This window comes from Schistocerca gregaria, unplaced genomic scaffold, assembly GCF_023897955.1.
Source record: "Schistocerca gregaria isolate iqSchGreg1 unplaced genomic scaffold, iqSchGreg1.2 ptg000244l, whole genome shotgun sequence".
Classification (NCBI taxonomy): domain Eukaryota; kingdom Metazoa; phylum Arthropoda; class Insecta; order Orthoptera; family Acrididae; genus Schistocerca; species Schistocerca gregaria.
This window is the reverse complement of record NW_026061753.1, coordinates 7,368,379-7,386,077: the sequence shown is the minus strand read 5'-3', so window position 1 is coordinate 7,386,077 and position 17,699 is coordinate 7,368,379. Positions and strand designations below refer to the sequence as shown.

The 17,699-nt window shown below is 42.0% G+C and overlaps 1 non-coding gene across 1 annotated transcript; it reads left to right on the top strand.

Moving 5' to 3' along the window:
- Positions 1 to 13,699: 13,699 nt before the first annotated feature.
- On the top strand, positions 13,700 to 13,774 carry Trnat-ugu (transfer RNA threonine (anticodon UGU)). Its single transcript has one exon. It is a non-coding gene; the product is annotated as a tRNA-Thr (tRNA).
- The last annotated feature ends 3,925 nt before the right edge of the window (positions 13,775 to 17,699 follow it).

Below are 17,699 nucleotides of genomic sequence, written 5' to 3'. Positions count from 1 at the left end.
TCGGAGTATGAAGCACTAACATGATCATATCGGCGAATGTTGCAGGTGTAACGCACACAGGCATTCATGGTTAGCTCTAGACGTCTTTTGTTTTCACTACTCATGCCTTGTTGAATCACATCACAATAGTGGAGGTTCGGTAGAACGAGTGCTTGCACGAGCTGGCGTTTCAAGTTCTGTGGGAATATGTTCCGAAACTTTTTGAGAGCATAGAGAGAAGCAGACGTCTTTCGGCACACTGCGACTGTATTCTCCGCCCAGTTGAGATGCTCGTCCAAAGTTACACCCAAGTTTTTCACTGTTTTCTGATATGGTATTGGAGTACCTTCGAGCAGAATAGGAGGTAGCCGTTCGCGGAAATCTGAACTTATTAATTTCTGATGGGCTATTAAGATTACTTGCGTCTTTTTTGCGTTTAATTTAAGCCCCTGGTTTTTCGCCCATGTCACTACTGAAGACAGATCATCATTCATCAGAGCGATTGCAGTGTTTACGTCTTCAGGTCTGACGCTTAGGTAGAGCTGGAGGTCGTCGGCATATGTTTACAGGAGGACAAAACCGACGAAAACAACAGTGGTCCTAAGACTGATCCTTGTGGCACTCCCGAAGAAACATGTTTCGAGGAAGATTTTTCATTTGCGCAGACAACACATTGCTGTCTGTCTTTTAAGTAGCTTTCAAACCATCTCATTGCACTATCAGAGAAATTAAGCTGTTGCACTTTTCTGAGTAATATGTCAAAGTTAACAGTCTCAAAAGCTTTGCTGAAGTCCAGTAGCGTCAATATTGTTGCCTTTCGATTGTCGATGGCATATTTCAGGTCATCAGTTACTTTAATTAGAGCAGTGTTTGTGCTGTGATGTTTACGGAAACCAGATTGAAATTTGTCATATAGACTGAATTCATGCAAGTGTTCAGTGATTTGGTCATGAACAATATATTCAAGTGCTTTGGAAACAGCTGGCTGTATGCTAATTGGTCGGTAATCACTAGGCAGTTGCGGGTTTTCGATCTTAGGGATGGGTCGAATTATGCTTCTTTTCCATGCAGTGGGGTATATTCCGTTCACGAGGGAAAAATTAAATATGTCAGTTAAGACAGGTACTAAGATATCGGCAACATTCTTAATCATGGTTATACCGATAATGTCGTTGCCTATTGCATCAGAAGAGATTCTCATTATTGCTATTCTTGCCGTATTTGTTGTTACATGTTTTAGATGGAAGGTAACGTTGTTAGTTATCCTGTTTGGGGATTCTTGTGGACGGTAATTATCAGCCGTGCTGGTAATCAGAGGTGCAGAGAAGAATTCATTTAATTCGTTAGCTGACACATGAAAAGTAGTTTCCGATTTTGCCTTTCCGACCCCCAAGCTACGGAGATTCTTCCATAGAGTCGTGGGTTTCAGATCGCTGCATACAAGGGAGCGAGCGTGCCTGATTTTGGCATTGCGAATGCATTGTTTCACTCTGTTCCGTAGCTTTCTATATTCTTCGAAACGCTCGGTTTTCGGATCTGCCTTGAAACGCCTGTGGGCAGCATCATTATTAGTCATCCTTTGACGTAATTCAGCTGTCAGACATGGAGCAGGAGATTTTCTTACACGGACTGTGTGCGCAGGTGCATGTTTGTCATAGAGGGCAAAGAGTTTATCACCAAGTTCATTAATTTTGCCGTCGATTGAAGGTTCTCTGATTATTTGATGCCATGAGATTTCTGAGCAATCGGCTGTTAGAGCGTCAAGGTCAATACTTTTCATGTTCCTACAAGTTATGTAACGCGTAAAGTCAAAAATCGATAAATAAATTTGAATTGTACTGCTCCTTACTGGCTGTTACATCAACGTAGAATCTTCTTCTGTATTCTACTATGGTGCTTTTTTTGTCTCCGCATATCGCAGCACGCGACATAGCGTTGCACACGATAAATGTAACCGTTTCAGAGTGTAGAGCAGCCAATGCGACGATCTGACATAAACTCGATTCGATAGCAAATGACGAAAACGGGCCGATTTCTTATGTTTTTACTAAATATGAATATTTTTCACGTACTACCGTGCAACGTGGCTGCTAGTCCTCCCTGCATGCAAAATCTTAAGTTCCTAGCTCATGTCCAGTGCCCCAAAGCCGGCTAAAAAGTACAAAAGCGATAACTTGAATTGCACTGCTTCTTACTGGCTAGTACATCAACTTAGAAGTTTCTTCTGTGTTCTAATATGGTGCTTTTAGTGTCTCCGCATTCCGCAGTACACGACATAGCTTTGCACACGATAAATGTAACCGTTTCAGAGAGAAGAGCGGCCAATGTGACCATTTGACATTAAGTCGATTCGATAGCAAATGACGAAAAGGGGCGGATTTGTTAGGTTTGTACTACATATGAACACTTTTCTCATTGTCCCCTGCAACGTGGCTGCTAGACCCTGCATGCAAAATCTTAAGGTCCTAGCTCATGTCCAAGGCTAAAAAGTAAAAAATCGATAACTAATCTTGAATTGTCCTGCTTCTTACTGGCTATTACATCAACTTAGTAGCTTCTTCTGTGTTCCACTATGGTGTTTTTAGTGTCTCCGCATATCGCAGCAAGCGACATAGCCTTCCACATGATAAATGTAACCGTTTCAGAGAGTAGAGCGGCCAATGTGACGATGTGACATTAAATCGATTCGATCGCAAATGACGAAAACGGTCGGATTTGTTAGGTTTTTACTACATATGAACTCTTTTCTCATTGTCCCCTGCAACGTGGCTGCTAGACCTCCCTGCATGCAAAATCTTAATGTCCTAGCTCATGTCCAAGGCTCCAGAGAAGGCTAAAAAGTAAAAAAATCGATAACTATACTTGAATTTTACTGCTGCATACAGGCTATTACATCTACTTAGTAGCTTCTTCTGTGTTCTACTATGGTGCTATTAGTGTCTCCGCATATCGCAGCACGCGACATAGCCTTCCACACGATAAATGTAACCGTTTCAAAGTGTAGAGCGGCCAATGTGACGAACTGACATAAAGTCGATTCGATAGCAAATGACGAAACCTGGCGGACTTCTTAGGTTTTTACTACATATGATCACTTTTCACATTCTCCCGTGCAACGTGGCTGCTAGTCGTTCCTGCATGCAAAATGGTAAGGACCTAGCTGATATCCAAGGCACCAAAGAAGGCTAAAAAGTCAAAAATCGATAAATAAACTTAAATTGTACTGCTTCTTACTGGCTATTACATCAACTTAGAAGCTTCTTCTGTGTTCTACTATGGTGCTTTTAGTGTCTCCGCATATCGCAGCACACGACATAGCTTTGCCCACGATAAATGTAACCGTTTCAGAGAGAAGAGCGGCCATTGTGGCGATCTGGTATTTCGTCGATTCGATAGTAGATGCCGAAAACGGGAGGATTTCTTAAGTTTTTACTACATATGATCAGTTTTCACACATTCTCGTGTAACGTGGCTCCCAGACCTCGTTTCATGCAAAATCTTAACGTCGTCAGTCATATCCCTGGCGCCATAGGCGGCTAATAAGTCAATAATCGATAGCTAAAACTTGAATTGTACTGCTTCTTACTGGCCGATTACATCAACTTAGAGCCGGCCGCGGTGGTCAAGAAGTTCAGGCGCTCAGTGCGGAACCGCGGGACTGCTACGCTCGGAGGTTCGAATCCTGCTCGGGCATGGATGTGTTTAATGTCCTTAGGTTAGTTAGGTTTAAGGAGTTCTACGCTCTAGGGGACTGATGAAAACAGATGTTAAGTCCCATAGTGCTCAGAGCCATTTGAACCAATAACTTAGAAGCTTCTTCTGTGTTCTATGGAGTTGCTATTAGTGCCTCCGCATGCCGCAGCCAGGGACATAAGTTTCCAGACGATAAATGTAACTGTTTTATAGAGAAAAGCATCCAATGTGACGATATGTCATTACGTCGATTCGACGGCAATTGACGAAAACGGACGGATTTCTCAGGTTTTTACTACATATGAACACTTTTCACATTCTCCCGTGCAACTCGGCTGCTAGTCCTCCTTTTGATGCAGAATCTTAAGGTCCTAGCGCATGTCCAAGGCACCAAAGCCAGCTAAAAAGTCAATAATCGATACCTAAAACTTGAAGTGTACTACTTCTTACTGGCTATTACATCAACTTATAAGTTTCTTCTGTGTTTTACTGTGTTGCTATTAGTGCCTCCGCATACCGCAGCACACAAAGTAAGTTTGAAGACGATGAAGGTAACCGCTTCACAGAGAAATTTCAAATTCTGTGTCTGTGTCTATTGCCTGCTCATATTGTTTAAAGCAGGTTGTTCTAAATGCCCAGTGGATCTGATTCCATTGATACCTATTCTAAACAATCTCGGATTGGTAAAGACCAAGCTCTGCTTATACTTATAGTCTGGGAAGTTGACATATCTTAGACAGTAAAATATGATGGTTAAAGATGTCCACTGAGTATTCCCATATACACTGAAGTTAGCTTTGAACAACAAATTATTAATTGGCCACCTACTCTTGACTCAATAGCTACTAAGATCTTTCACTAGTGAAGGAGGTGACGACGTTGTTATGTCCACTAGAGGCTTCTGTAGTTTGCTGAAAATGATGTGATATAATTGTGCCTTGTGATTTTCTGTGGAGTTCCAGAGTAAGTTCTATACTGGTGCAGGACATTCATTCGTGCTGTTCTCATTCGAGGCAATCCTGGATTCTGAATCTCAAGCACCAGAGGATTATAAACAGCAATGCAACCTCTGTCTTCCTGGCTGTGCACTATTTCAAAGTGCTCTGGTTGACAGTCTCTTCTCATTGTGCAGTGCTTGTAGATTATTGTAAATGGATTATCTGCATTATTTAGAACATCTCATTCTAAACTTTCTAAAGAACAAGACTTTTCTGTCATGACCACTTTTTGTGTGAGGTGATAAATACCAGGAATTTGATCGCATTTTGAGAACCTAATGGTAACTAACATTATTGTCTATGTAAATTAATGGAACTGGATGTTTCCTGAGGTCAGCAGTTTTCCGAAGGTCGTCGTTTTTCCCGAGGTCGTCGTTTTTCCCGAGGTCGGCGTTTTTCCCCGAGGTCGGCGTTTTTCCCCGAGGTCGGCGTTTTTTCCCAACAGCGGCGTTTTTCCCCGATGTCGGCGTTTTTCCACGATGTCGTCGTTTTTCCCCAAGGTCGGCGTTTTTCCACGATGTCGTCGTTTTTCCCAAGGTCGGCGTTTTTCCCCGAGGACGGCGTTTTCCCCCGAGGTCGGCGTTTTTGTCCCGAGTTCGGCGTTTTTGCCCCGAGGGCGGCGTTTTTCCCCGAGGTCGGCGTTTTTGCCCTAAGGTCGGCGTTTTTCCCCGAGGTCGACGTTTTTTCCCGAGGTCTGCGTTTTTGCCCCGAGGTCGGATCAAAGATTTTTTTTCCCGAGGTCTAGAAATCTATCGATATATTGAAAATCCAAAGTATTTTCATGTATGTAGAATATACTGTTATGTCATGTCATCTTGAAACATTTATCCGACCACTAGATAATGGTATTTATCAAGATAGCGATACATTTCGTTATATCTATTTATTTCGATAATCGTTTTCTTAGGGGTACAGATTTATTTTGAGACGTCCATACTTTTCCCATTATCGATTCAATTCGATATATCGACTTACGTAGATGCGCACATTAAATCATGATATCGATTTATTTCGAGATATCTATCTATATTGAGGAGTCTATTTATTTCGAGATATCGATTGATTTAGAGTACCCGATTATATCGAGATATCGATTTATTTTGATATACCGACACAATTAAGGTTGTCTATATATTTCCAGGTATCGATATATTTCCATGTATTGGTGTACTACAGATATCGATTCTTATCGAGATATCGATATAATTCAAGGTACCTCCATATCTCTAGTAATCCATAAATTTCTAGATATCGCTATTTTGAGAGATATCTTTATATTACGTGGTACCAATATATTTCGAGATATCGATATATTTCTGTACCTCAATTTATCTCGATATGTCGACTAGCATCGAGATTTCGGTCTATATGGTAAGCCGAAATGCGTCTAGATGTCGATATACTTCGGGATATCGACTCATTTCGGTGTAGCGGTTGTTTGGAGGTGTCGATTTATTTCGAGGTTTCGATTTATTTCACGGTGTCGATTTATTTCGAGGTTGCGATTTTTCGAGGGTTGCGATTTATTTCGAGGTGGCGATTTATTTCGAGGTGGCGATTTATTTCGAGGTGTGGATTTATTTCGAGGTGTCGATGTATTTCTAGGTGACGATATATTTCGATGTTACTTGTCGACTGCATCAGCTTAGAACCTATTTCGTACAGAGTGGTGCGACTGCATACCTCAGCAGGCGACATTGATATCCAGACGATGAATTTTACCGTTTCCGAGAGAAAAGCGTGCGATGTGATGAATTGGCACTACTTCATTATGAAAACAAATGACGAAAACGTGAGGTTTTCTTCGGTTTTTCTGCCACTGCTGCCAACTTTCAGCCCACCCCCTCCTCCCCTTCCCCAGTCGTGGCGATCAGCTTTTGTGATGGAAATGGACACAGGAAAGTAATAACGTTCCATGAAATCCCATTCTAGGGACGTTCAAGGGTAAATGTTCCAGACGGTTTATTTGCATTAAGACACGCATACTGCGCATCTACAATGTCACATCTGCCAGATCGTTTCTATTGTCAACAGTGGAAAACAAAACAGCGTACTGAAGAAGCCATAGTGAGACGCGGTTTTTGGTAGACGAAATAATAGGAATACTCTAGCCATTGATAATGATGATCTAATGAGAATTCTGTTATTGTTTTGAAAGATGCATTTAAATATGCATTGAACGTAGCTCCAAATTATTTTGAGAATTATAATTGCGGTATTATGAATCTACATTGGAGATTTTGTAATGCAAAACATTTCGATCTGAGAATACTTTACGTGATAGTACGGCATTGACCTTGTGTGTCATTAGGGTAAAGTTAATTTGCCGCCATTCACATAACATTTATCCGCCATTAACATAAAATCTATTTTTCAGCGTACTGCAATAAGGACTCACTTCAGATGATTGGACAATTAAAGAGAACTCAAACCGTTATTTTAATAGTATTCGTAGGTCCATTGCAGCATTTACCGTGGACAGTCCCTGAGCCTATACTGTCAGTTTTATGTAGGGAGTACTACTTTAAAAAAGCACTCCGTGTTCAGGTCACAAGTGGCCAATCAGGACCATCCGACCGCCACGTCATTCTCACTGAGGGTGGAGGAGGAGCTGGCTCTCCCACTCGTTGTGGTAGTTTCCTTTGACTGGAGCCGCTACTATTCGGACGAGTAGTTCCTCAATTGGCATCGGAAGGCTGAGTGCAACCCGAAAAATGCCAACAGTGCATAGCGGCCCATATGGTCACCCATCCAAGTGCCGACCACGCCCGAAAGTGCTAAACTTCAGTTATCTGACGGGAACCGGTGTATCCACTGCGGCAAGGCCATTGCCCCTACCACTTTTTATGATATTTTTGATCGTAGTTCAGGTCTGATGGCTGGGAAGAATGGACGTTTACCATGTTATGCACATTTATATTTTCACTACGTCGACACAGCTGGTCCAATTACGACCACAGGTGATGGTAGCCATAATGATCGTGCCAAGCATCCCGTGTACATTAGTTACACCCAAGTGTGTGGGCATCACAGCATTCGTGACATTTAAATTTGTTACTTCTTTGCTACTATATTCGCAAGAAATTTTGCAGACAGTATCCGCATATGACGCTGAATGTACCTACAAAATTATATCATTGTACGACACATGTTTCGGGAGATACGTCATAAAAACTCAGGACAAGGCCAGACGCTGCATAGTACGGACGTGGACGCACAGCTCTAAATAAATGCCTGGTCAACACCAAGCTTTTCCGCTAGTCATCTATAAAGATAAAAAATCCCCAATATTGTCTACCAGCGTATTTTTGAAAAACCTTTATTTTGTCATCCATTTTTTTCCTGTAAAAATCGTAAAAGCCGTGCATCATTGTGTTTTTAAAAAGCGTTTCTTATTGTCATCTCTTTTTATGTATTTTAAACCATCTATCGCTTGTGTAACCTGTGGCTACAAGTCCATTCCCTTTATGGTGTAATCGAAATAATAAACAACGCAAAAAAGTTTGGGTCAATTTCTTCCTCATTTTTCGGAACTTCTGATAATAGTAAATCGTTGGCTCTTTGAGGGCGTGGTAGGTACATACAAGAGATTAGTGTAAGATTAGAATTTGGGTTAGATGCAGTGCCAGGAGGTTCTGTTTCTATCTGGCTAGCTTCAGAGTACTTCACCATCTACTAAGTGATGCGTTTCATTGTGAATGGTGTGTTCTGTGCTAGGTCTACCCTTTTACTGCACAATGCTGTTCCTTCGATGCTATTAAAACCAGGATGTTATCAAAATATATGCACAGTGGCAGACTGGAGTCTGCATAAATATTTCCAGTGGTGGGGAGGGGGGAAGGCGCGTCGGGGCTGGAGTGCATGATTCTGAAACTGGCACTCTGTGTACAAATCAGCTGGTCAGTTACGAGGTGCATCAAGCTACAAGACCCTAACTCTATAAGCGCTACAACTGGCCAAAGCTAAGGTTTATCAGTATTGTGGAGAATTCTTATCTGGAAGAGTATACTGTAACGAATAAAAACTCTTTACTCCAGATTCCAGGGAGGGTTGGGGGCGATGGGTGAAAGTGCCCTTTTGCCTATCCTCCCCTCCCGACCTCCTCCCCTCCCCCTCCCCTTCACCCTCGCAGACGCCAATGGCTGGCCCGTTCATTTTGAGAACATCAGAGCTCCAGTAACCTTTCTGAGAAACTGTTCTTGTTGTCCTTGTGCGTCAATCTTACCACTCAGAACACCAGTGGGAATGTTGGTTATCGCTGAAATAACTGGTTTTCGGCTCTTATCAGTTTCCCAACCCTTCTTTAAGCTAATTGTTAGAGCCCGTCACAATACCAGTTCTTGTAATAACCGATTTTCAGTCTTTTATTTACATTATTTCCTCTTGTAAACGTAGAAATCAAACAAAGATAAAAATTTTTACTTTCTCAGTTTCTTGATAAATGGAATCAAAACGTCAAATACATTTATGATGACCTGCAGCCGTCCAGAACGAAATTAGAATTATATTAATACCGTCAGCTGCTCACGTGTGTCGATATATATCAACGGCGACAGGTGACAATTTGTGCACGTCTGGGACTCGAACCCGGGATCTCCTGCTTACATGGCAGGTGCTCTGCCCATCTGAGCCACCGAGGGCACAGACGATAGTGTGACTGCAGGTACTATCTCGCGCACGCCTCCCGCGAGACTCACATTCGCACCTTGCATTTCCACACACTACATTCGTAGTGTCCCACACCGACACACTCATTACTCGTGGAACACATTCTTACCAAGTCCAGTTCGGGGAATACGTGTGCATCTTCACAGAAGAAGGTCATGGCTGGTATTGCCAGAACCATATACTTATATTGATATGGACATGTCTTCCACGAGGAATGAGTGTGTTGGAGTGGGACTCTACGACTGTAGTGTATGGACATTCAAGGTGAGAATGTGAGTCTCGCAGGAGGCGTGCGCGAGATAGCCCCTGCAGTCGAACCATACACTGTGTCCTCTGTGCCTTAGATGGATAGAGCGTCTGTCATTTTAGCAAGAGATCCCGGGTTCGAGTCCCGGTCGCGGCACACATTTTCACTTGTCCACGTTGATATTTATCAACGCCCGCGAGCAACTGACGGTATTAATATAATTCTAATTTCTTTAAATTAAATAGTCAAATAAAACTTTGTCCGATCTTCGCTGCTGGCGAGTGCTTCTATACTACAGAAAACTGGCAATATTATCCTACTGATTATAGTTTTTAGAAGCTCTGCTCAAAAATTATATTGTAATCGGTTATCACAGCACTATGCAGGCATTACGTATAGTCCAGCGATAAAGAGTGAAAACTGCGGCAGGAGAACTCTCTTTTTCGTTTTAATTTCTCTGTTTTTAAGGGCTAAAAGCAGATAACGGCATACTACGTAGACACAGCAGCAGATCAGGCACTTTCTACTTTTATCGAGAACTATGAATGATTTGTTAAATTTTAACTTTTTTCCTTGTATGATGTCGCAAGTCGACCAAATCTAACTTTGTTCTTCACTCGTACCGCATATCGTAAAATACTTCCAGACTTCCAGATGGTGCCATTCTATGTTACAACTGACGTTCGACAACAGCGAGAAACTGTGTCCAGTCTCGCGCTCTGCTTGTATAACAGGCACAGTATTGTCTCGGCAATGTTGGACCAATCCATTTGTTGCTCGTTTCTATCAGCAGTGTTATTAAAGTGGCATACATAACTTTTCCCATTTTTTTCTGTAATAACGCCGTATTTCAGTGCTATGGAAATCTTACGAATAAAAATTACTCGTCTTTTTTTAAAAAGGTTTATTTGAAAACTAAAAATTTTACTACGACATCTGTGGCTAATTGATATATCTGTTTTTACGTGGTTATCAGGAAAAAATGAAAAGATACTTGTTATAACCGAGAGCAAACAAATACTGAAAGACATCGGTTATTCAGAACTAAAATACCCATGTCGTTTTAACTGATCGGTTTTTCTATCTATAAACTGCAGTGTCGCCATAGAAAAGTGTGTCGCTCCATCAATGTCCATAGCAACTTTGAGATATGTGTTTATGCGCAATATCGGCAAATGGAAACACGAAGAGGTAATAAGCACCTGAGCGATAGAATTTATTTCACAGTCAGAAAAGTCGAGTGACAGGCAAGACTGAATCACTGTAATAGAAATTATATGGAAAGCTGTGTAAAGGAAAATTTCCAGTTCTTTCGTGGATTCCAAAATTGAAGCAAATTCCGGGACACCAAGGTGACATAGTCTTATACGGATAGTATTCCATGACTAACGTAATTGGCCCATACACTGTACTGGTATACGGATAATATTACACGACTAACGTAATTTACCTGAAATAATTTACAAACATGTTACTGTAACATTCGCTACTACTCATTACGCTAATTCACCTTCAGCCATTAAGCGCAAATCTCAGTTATGATACGTGCGCCAAACAAAAATTTATCAACCTAGTAACTCAAGACAACTACAAACGATCATTGTGTGCAAAATAAATAGAACACTTCATAAGAAGAACATGACGGGTTTGAATCATTCCCACCGCAAAGGATGAAAAATTCAGGCTCGCACACAAGACCACTTGATAACTAACCAGAAATTCAGATTAGTTGTAGCTTCGGTGACAATCGCCTTTTTTACATTTTCCCCGTAAACTAGATAATTATGAAACGTAAGCATCTACTGTAAAATATCTGCGGCAACGGCCATGCCGCGGAGGTTGCATCGGTTCACGTGGGATCACCGAAGTTAAGTGCGTTGTCGGGCGTTGAAGGCACTTGGATGGGTGATCATCCAGGCCGCCATGCGCTCTTGCCATTTCTCGGGGTGCACTCAGCCTCATGATGCCAATCGAGGAGCTACTCGACCCAATAGTAGCGGCTCCGGTCAAAAAATACCAACATAACGACCGGGAGAGCAGTGTGCTGACCCCCGCCCCTCGTGTTCGCATCCTCCACGGATGATGACACGGCGGTCGGATGGTGCTGTCCCAGTAGGTCACTCGTGGCCTGAAGACGGAGTGCTTACAAAGCAAACTACTCTCCAGTGAATGGTCGTACTACTGAGACCTTGATGCCTGGCATCAATAACAGATGGCAGCACAAGAGGTTGGCTTACGCCTACTGCCGAATTTTGCGATCTGTCGTAAGCCTGCGTAAGCACGTAGGGCCTTCCGTCTTAAGTGCAAGCATATCCATTGCGTTTTCTGTCAAGCGACTTGAGTGGAATATTTCATTATTTCTGAAATTTTATAGAAATGTTTTTCGTTGTATATCCTCACCATCGGTACTGAATTTACTGTAAAATTACTTGCTCACTTTTCGGAACTTCCGTTCATAGTAAATCGATACTATTTGAAGCCGTGGTAGACACGAGTCTAGTGTGCTTCACCTTCAGCACCTTCTGTGTCAGTCTCGGTTAATATGTCGCTGATTTCACAACGAACAGTTCGTTGTCTACTGAGTATACTGTCTGTTGCACGACACTATCCCTCCCACGCTGCTAAATGTAGGTCGTCGGCAAAATATGACTGCAGTGGAACAAGGACGTCTGCAGAAATTTCCCCAGGAGGTGGTGGTGGCATTGGTAGTGGTGTGTGTGTGTGTGTGTGTGTGTGTGTGTGTGTGTGTGTGGAGGACTATTACTATGAAACTCACACAGTCCAGACCTCCAAGGAAAATAAACCTTGAGATTTGGAAAGAGTGTTGATCTTATACCGCTTATACTGCTTATTTCAAAATTCCACCTCTAAGGGGGAGACGCAGGACATGAAAGGATTTCTGAATCATGTAGCTATTAAGGTAATTTTGAAGCTAGGCATACGAACATTTGTATCTGGTTTCTAGGTCAGAAATAAAGAAATATGTGTTCCAGTATCTTTGGGAATTTAACCTCTATGAGGTGAAATAGTGGATGAACATTTTATTTTGAGATAAATAATTATGGAAGAACTATGAAAGTATTTTTAAGGCTACATCTACGAAAATTGGTATTTGACTTCAAGGCTACAAATAAGAAAATACGTGTTTCGGTGTTTTTGGAAGTTCAACCCCTAAGGGGATGAAATAGAGTGAGCTGGTGCGTTTCTGGCGCCAGTTTCCGTCGATCGTTGTTTCGATCTTTGAGTCGCGGTCCAGAGGACACTGCTCCCTAAGCGACTGTAGTAGTTCTCTGTGCAGCCCAACATCGGGCTTACCACGCTTACACTGGACACAGTTGCCAACAAATCGCCTGCCATCGCGATATAGGTTGGGCCAAAACATGTATTCCTGAACTCGGTTCAAGGTCTTGAAGAACCCCAAATGACCCCCGTCCGCCGACTCGTGGAAATATCTGAGTGCCATGCTAACTCGTTCCTGTGGAATACAGACCTTCACTTGGCCACGGTTGGCTCCCCCTTTACACAAGAGGCCCGCACGAAGGCAACAGCTAGTGACGACGTCGCCATCCACAAACTGCTGCATATTCGGTCCCCACCCGGGGTCCTCGGCCTGTTTGCCGGCTAAGTCGAAGAAGAAGCCGGGTGTTTGGGACTTAACATCTGAGGTCATCAGTTTCCTAGAACTTAGAACGACTTAAACGTAACTAAATTAAGGACATCACACACATCCATGCTCGAGGCAGGATTTGAAGCTGCGACCGTAGCGGTCGCGTGGCTCCCGACTGAAGTGCCTACAACCGCTCGGCCACATCGGCCGGTCTATCATGTATTCTAGAAGAGCTGCACGGTCGTCAGTGGCGCCTGTTCTTTCTAGAACAGTTACTATCTTCATATCTATGGTTAAACGTCACCCAGCCATTGACCTTCGTCTGTGCGAATGCGCACAGGCTACCGGAAATCTTACGGGAATCGTCACCTTAGTGTGAGCCAGTAATGAGTGGATGGACAAATACCTATTAAGTACATTACGTAATCGGATTGTGGGCGGTTCGGGGTGTGAGTCTCACGGGAAGCGTGCGAGGGATAAATTCCTGCAGTCGTGTTGTTCATTTGTGCCCTCGATAGCTCAGATGGATTGAGCGTCTGCCTTGTAAGCAGGAGATCCTGGGTTCGAGTCCCAGTAGGGGCACACTTTTCAGCTGTCCCCATCGAAGTACATCAACAACACCTGTCGGCAGCTGAGGGTTTCAATTAATTATCAGTTGTGTAGGTGATTCGATGAACCCTTTGCCAGGCACTTAAATGTGTTCTGCAGGGTATCCATATAGATGTAGATGATAACTCGTCCCGTGTCGCACGTGCTCAAAAGGATTCATACTGCAGAATGCATGCAAACATACTCACCGAAAATACGGACGAATATCAAGTGCAGGCTGCCGAGTGCTGCATATCCAGCTTTGACAGATCGGCTTTTCCTGCCAAGAAGAACAGGAAGTTGCTGTCTAGGAACAATCAGAGGTAGAGGAAGGGTTGATAAATACTCCTTGACTTGCAGACTAAACGTAAATAACGAAAATACATTTTTGGTAAAAATTGGTCAAAACATAATCGGTTGCCCTCCGTATTGGATTAGCTGTTTTGAATATTGAAAATCTGACTTCAGATTCGTTTTCAGCGACATTAAAAATATATATGTAACACTCAGTTCATGCAAATCGAAGTAATAATATAACTAAATGTTTTCCCTAAACTTTGAACACATTTTTTTCGAGTAACGATTTTCTCAGAACGGCATGCAGCATAAATTAAAAGTGGTTCGATCTCTTAACTTCTACCTCTACCCCTAAAAGTAAACACTTTTCTTAGGAACTTATAGCTATAATATGACATTTGTTAATATTAACTAATTTTTGTGTAGGCATAAGGAGTGAAACAAACCCCTCAAAATCGAACTCAAAATTCGAATTAGCACTGTATCGTTAAATTTAAGGTTGTTTCATTGCGGTTAGGTATGCGCTCCCATTAATTTTATGTATTATCGACTGATGTTATCCATTTTCAAGTTCAGAGAAATAATGTAGTATCAACTGATGTTACCCATTTTTGAATTCAGGTAACATCTGAGGTGCCACACTGCACGCACTCTGCGTACTCCAGTCTCGCAAGCCCTTGATCAAATCATAATTACGGGCGCCATTTTTTATTGAAAATCTAAAATTAAGCTCATAGTATTGTCACTCGTAATTCCCAAACAGATCGTTCGAATGTATTTTCATTGTCTCAAAAAAAATTTCAAATTTACCCTTTTTTGCTCATTTGTATGAGAACCTGGCCGTAACGCCGGAATATAGTCACTAGATTTTTTTTCAGAGACGCTGTACGTTCGCGAGAAGACTTTCGTTCTGCGCGTGTCGAAGGACATTCCTCAGATATTACTGTGTGTGTGCTACTCAGTCGTGCCATTTAAGTGTACATCTTTGCATAGTTTTCCTTTCACGATGTAAACAGTGTTCCGCTCAGTTGCTAACTGGCCAGTGAGTGGTTCCGAAGGTGTCGGATGTGCGGTGCGTTCGGTCTGCTAGGACAACAGCAGACTGGCGTGGTGCGATGGCAGAAGCAGACACTGAGGGAGCTAGCTGCTGGGACGCCAGCGAACAATTTATGCCAAGTAAGACGAAGAGGACTATTCTAAAATTACGAGCCGTCTAAAAAGTGTTTACCATTGGTAAATCTTGCTGTTGAGTCTGACAAAACTGACAGTTTTTCCTAGAGATACAGGAAATCCCCCCACCCCCACTCAATGAATATTTGGTTGTGATGACAGGCCGATTGGTAGTGTAGCCCGAGATCTAAGTTAGGTTGGAAGGTGGTAATTTGATTGAGAGTTGTTTACGCCAACGATTATGAATGCCGACTAAACGTTGTGCGAGCAGATTGCCCTGTAGCGTAGCCTAGTGTTTCCGTCCGCGCCACATTTAACACACTTTCTCTAACTATGTACAAAAGTCTCACAACAGCCACGATAACTACGTTTCTGGTGGGGGGAGGGTAGAGTCCACTATGTAACTTTCACGGCAAATTTTAGTAACCGCATAAACTAACCGAAATAGAAGCGTCATTTTAACTATATTTCCTTTTGTGGGAAAATAATGGTTCTCCTCTTTCGGCAGCAACTGTAATATGTAGGCGACTTATTAGTTTTTTTTAACTCTGAATCATGATCTCAATAGACGCAGTGCTTTTTTTACGTTACTTGATTTGTGGTCTATAGTAAACAATGCAACGAATTGGTAAATTCTTTGAAGTTTGACGTGTGTTACACAGACGACGTCTGCAATGTTCGTAAGGCCAAGTTTGCATATATTCGGTGTCTGTTTTTTTGGCCATGTACTGTATAATTAAGGGGAGGAGGATTATGTTCAAGGAGCAGTGCATTAGCAGTCTATGGAGAAATTGAGAATTTGGATCTAACGAACGGCATGCTCGGGCTGTTCGTGCTATTCTGTTGACCACTGTGTAATTCGGACACAGTGATCATTGCCTCTCCCTAGTAACCAGGGGACTCGGGTGCTAATCCTGGTCTGGCACAAATTTTCAACAGTGCCCATTGACTAAAGTCTGTGCCCATTGTCAGCTAATATCATTGTTTCGGTGTTAAATAGTATTTTGTTCGCGATACGTGGTTTAGCTTTTTCATGGATAACAGCTTTGAAAAGCGTACAGGTTATATTGATATTCGCTCGTCGTTAGTCCAAGGCAACTATAGCGATTTATAAACACAGTTGTAGTTCGTATTAAGCCCACATACGTAATTGTGTCCTGTGTTTCTTTACCAAGAACTACTCCGTAAGTAATTCCCCTGTAGTGGTATTTTGTTATAGTATTTTGTTTAAATATTTATAGACTGCAGGCTTGGATGAAATATGAAACACATGTCCGAAGTTCCTGTTGATACTGCAGATACAGTTTCATCCGTACTAGGGCCAAAACATTTCATCTAATACAGAAGGACACAATTTGTCTCGAGATTTAGCAATTTTTCGTAATAGAGGCCTTGCGTCGATATGTTTTTCTCTAATTCTTGTTTGGATTTAATCTTAAAACACACTAACTCTTCCACCACTTATTCGATATGTGTTTTCATCCCTTTCGTAGCCTAGAGTTCCTAAACGGTCGATAATATTAATAATTTCCATTCTCAATTTTATTTTCTGTAAAATCTCCTGTTTATGGTTATTGCTAACATGTTTCACGTTCTCACTTTTATTATTTTTATTTTTCTAGTTTTGTGCCTTGTAGCCAAATTTTCTTTGAATCTGGTTTTCAATTCTGAAATAGTAACAGTTGAAGGTCAAGAGAAGATTGCGGTCTATTTGAGGAGAGTGGCTTGGAGATTTTTTATAACAGACGTATACAGGTCATGGGGATCCTTACCTATATACATTTACTTCGAGTGTGATGTAGCCCATTCTCTTGTCATGATCTCGGCTGTATCGTAGCACATTGTCTCGGTTAGGTTGGAGATTTCTGTTGAGAGTTGCCGAAGTCAACGAAAGTGATTACAAAGTAAAGACTGTGCTAACAGAACGATCTCTAGCGTAGTCCAACACGTTCTTTCTGTCCTTTTAAAGCCTCTTTTAATTAAAAATAACTAAAGCTGCAAGATACAATCACAAAAACTGTATTACGTAATAGAGTAATCCCAGACTATTGTTGTGTAAGTTGTGTGCGTACACTATTTTTTTTGTTAGTGAATATACACTTTTTTACTCATTTGCTGGGTTTCAGTTTTCCCCGTTTTCTGGCAAAGAACCTTTTCCTGTGAAGGGCCCATTAGCTTGTCGGTTATATTTGTGACATTCTCGACGGTCAGTAATTTCGTGATAGTCCATCCACCGGCGTCATTGTTAACATCGGATATAGATTTAAGTATTAGGAAGGCTAATATGAAGCGAATGCATGAGTAGGTCTAATAATTAATAAAAATAGGAATGCGGGTAAGCTACTACATACAGCATAGTGAACGCATTGTTGTGGCCAAGATAGCCACGAATCCCACGCCTACCAAAGTCGTAAAAGTAGTCCTCAGATGATGAAGAAATTGATGGAATGTG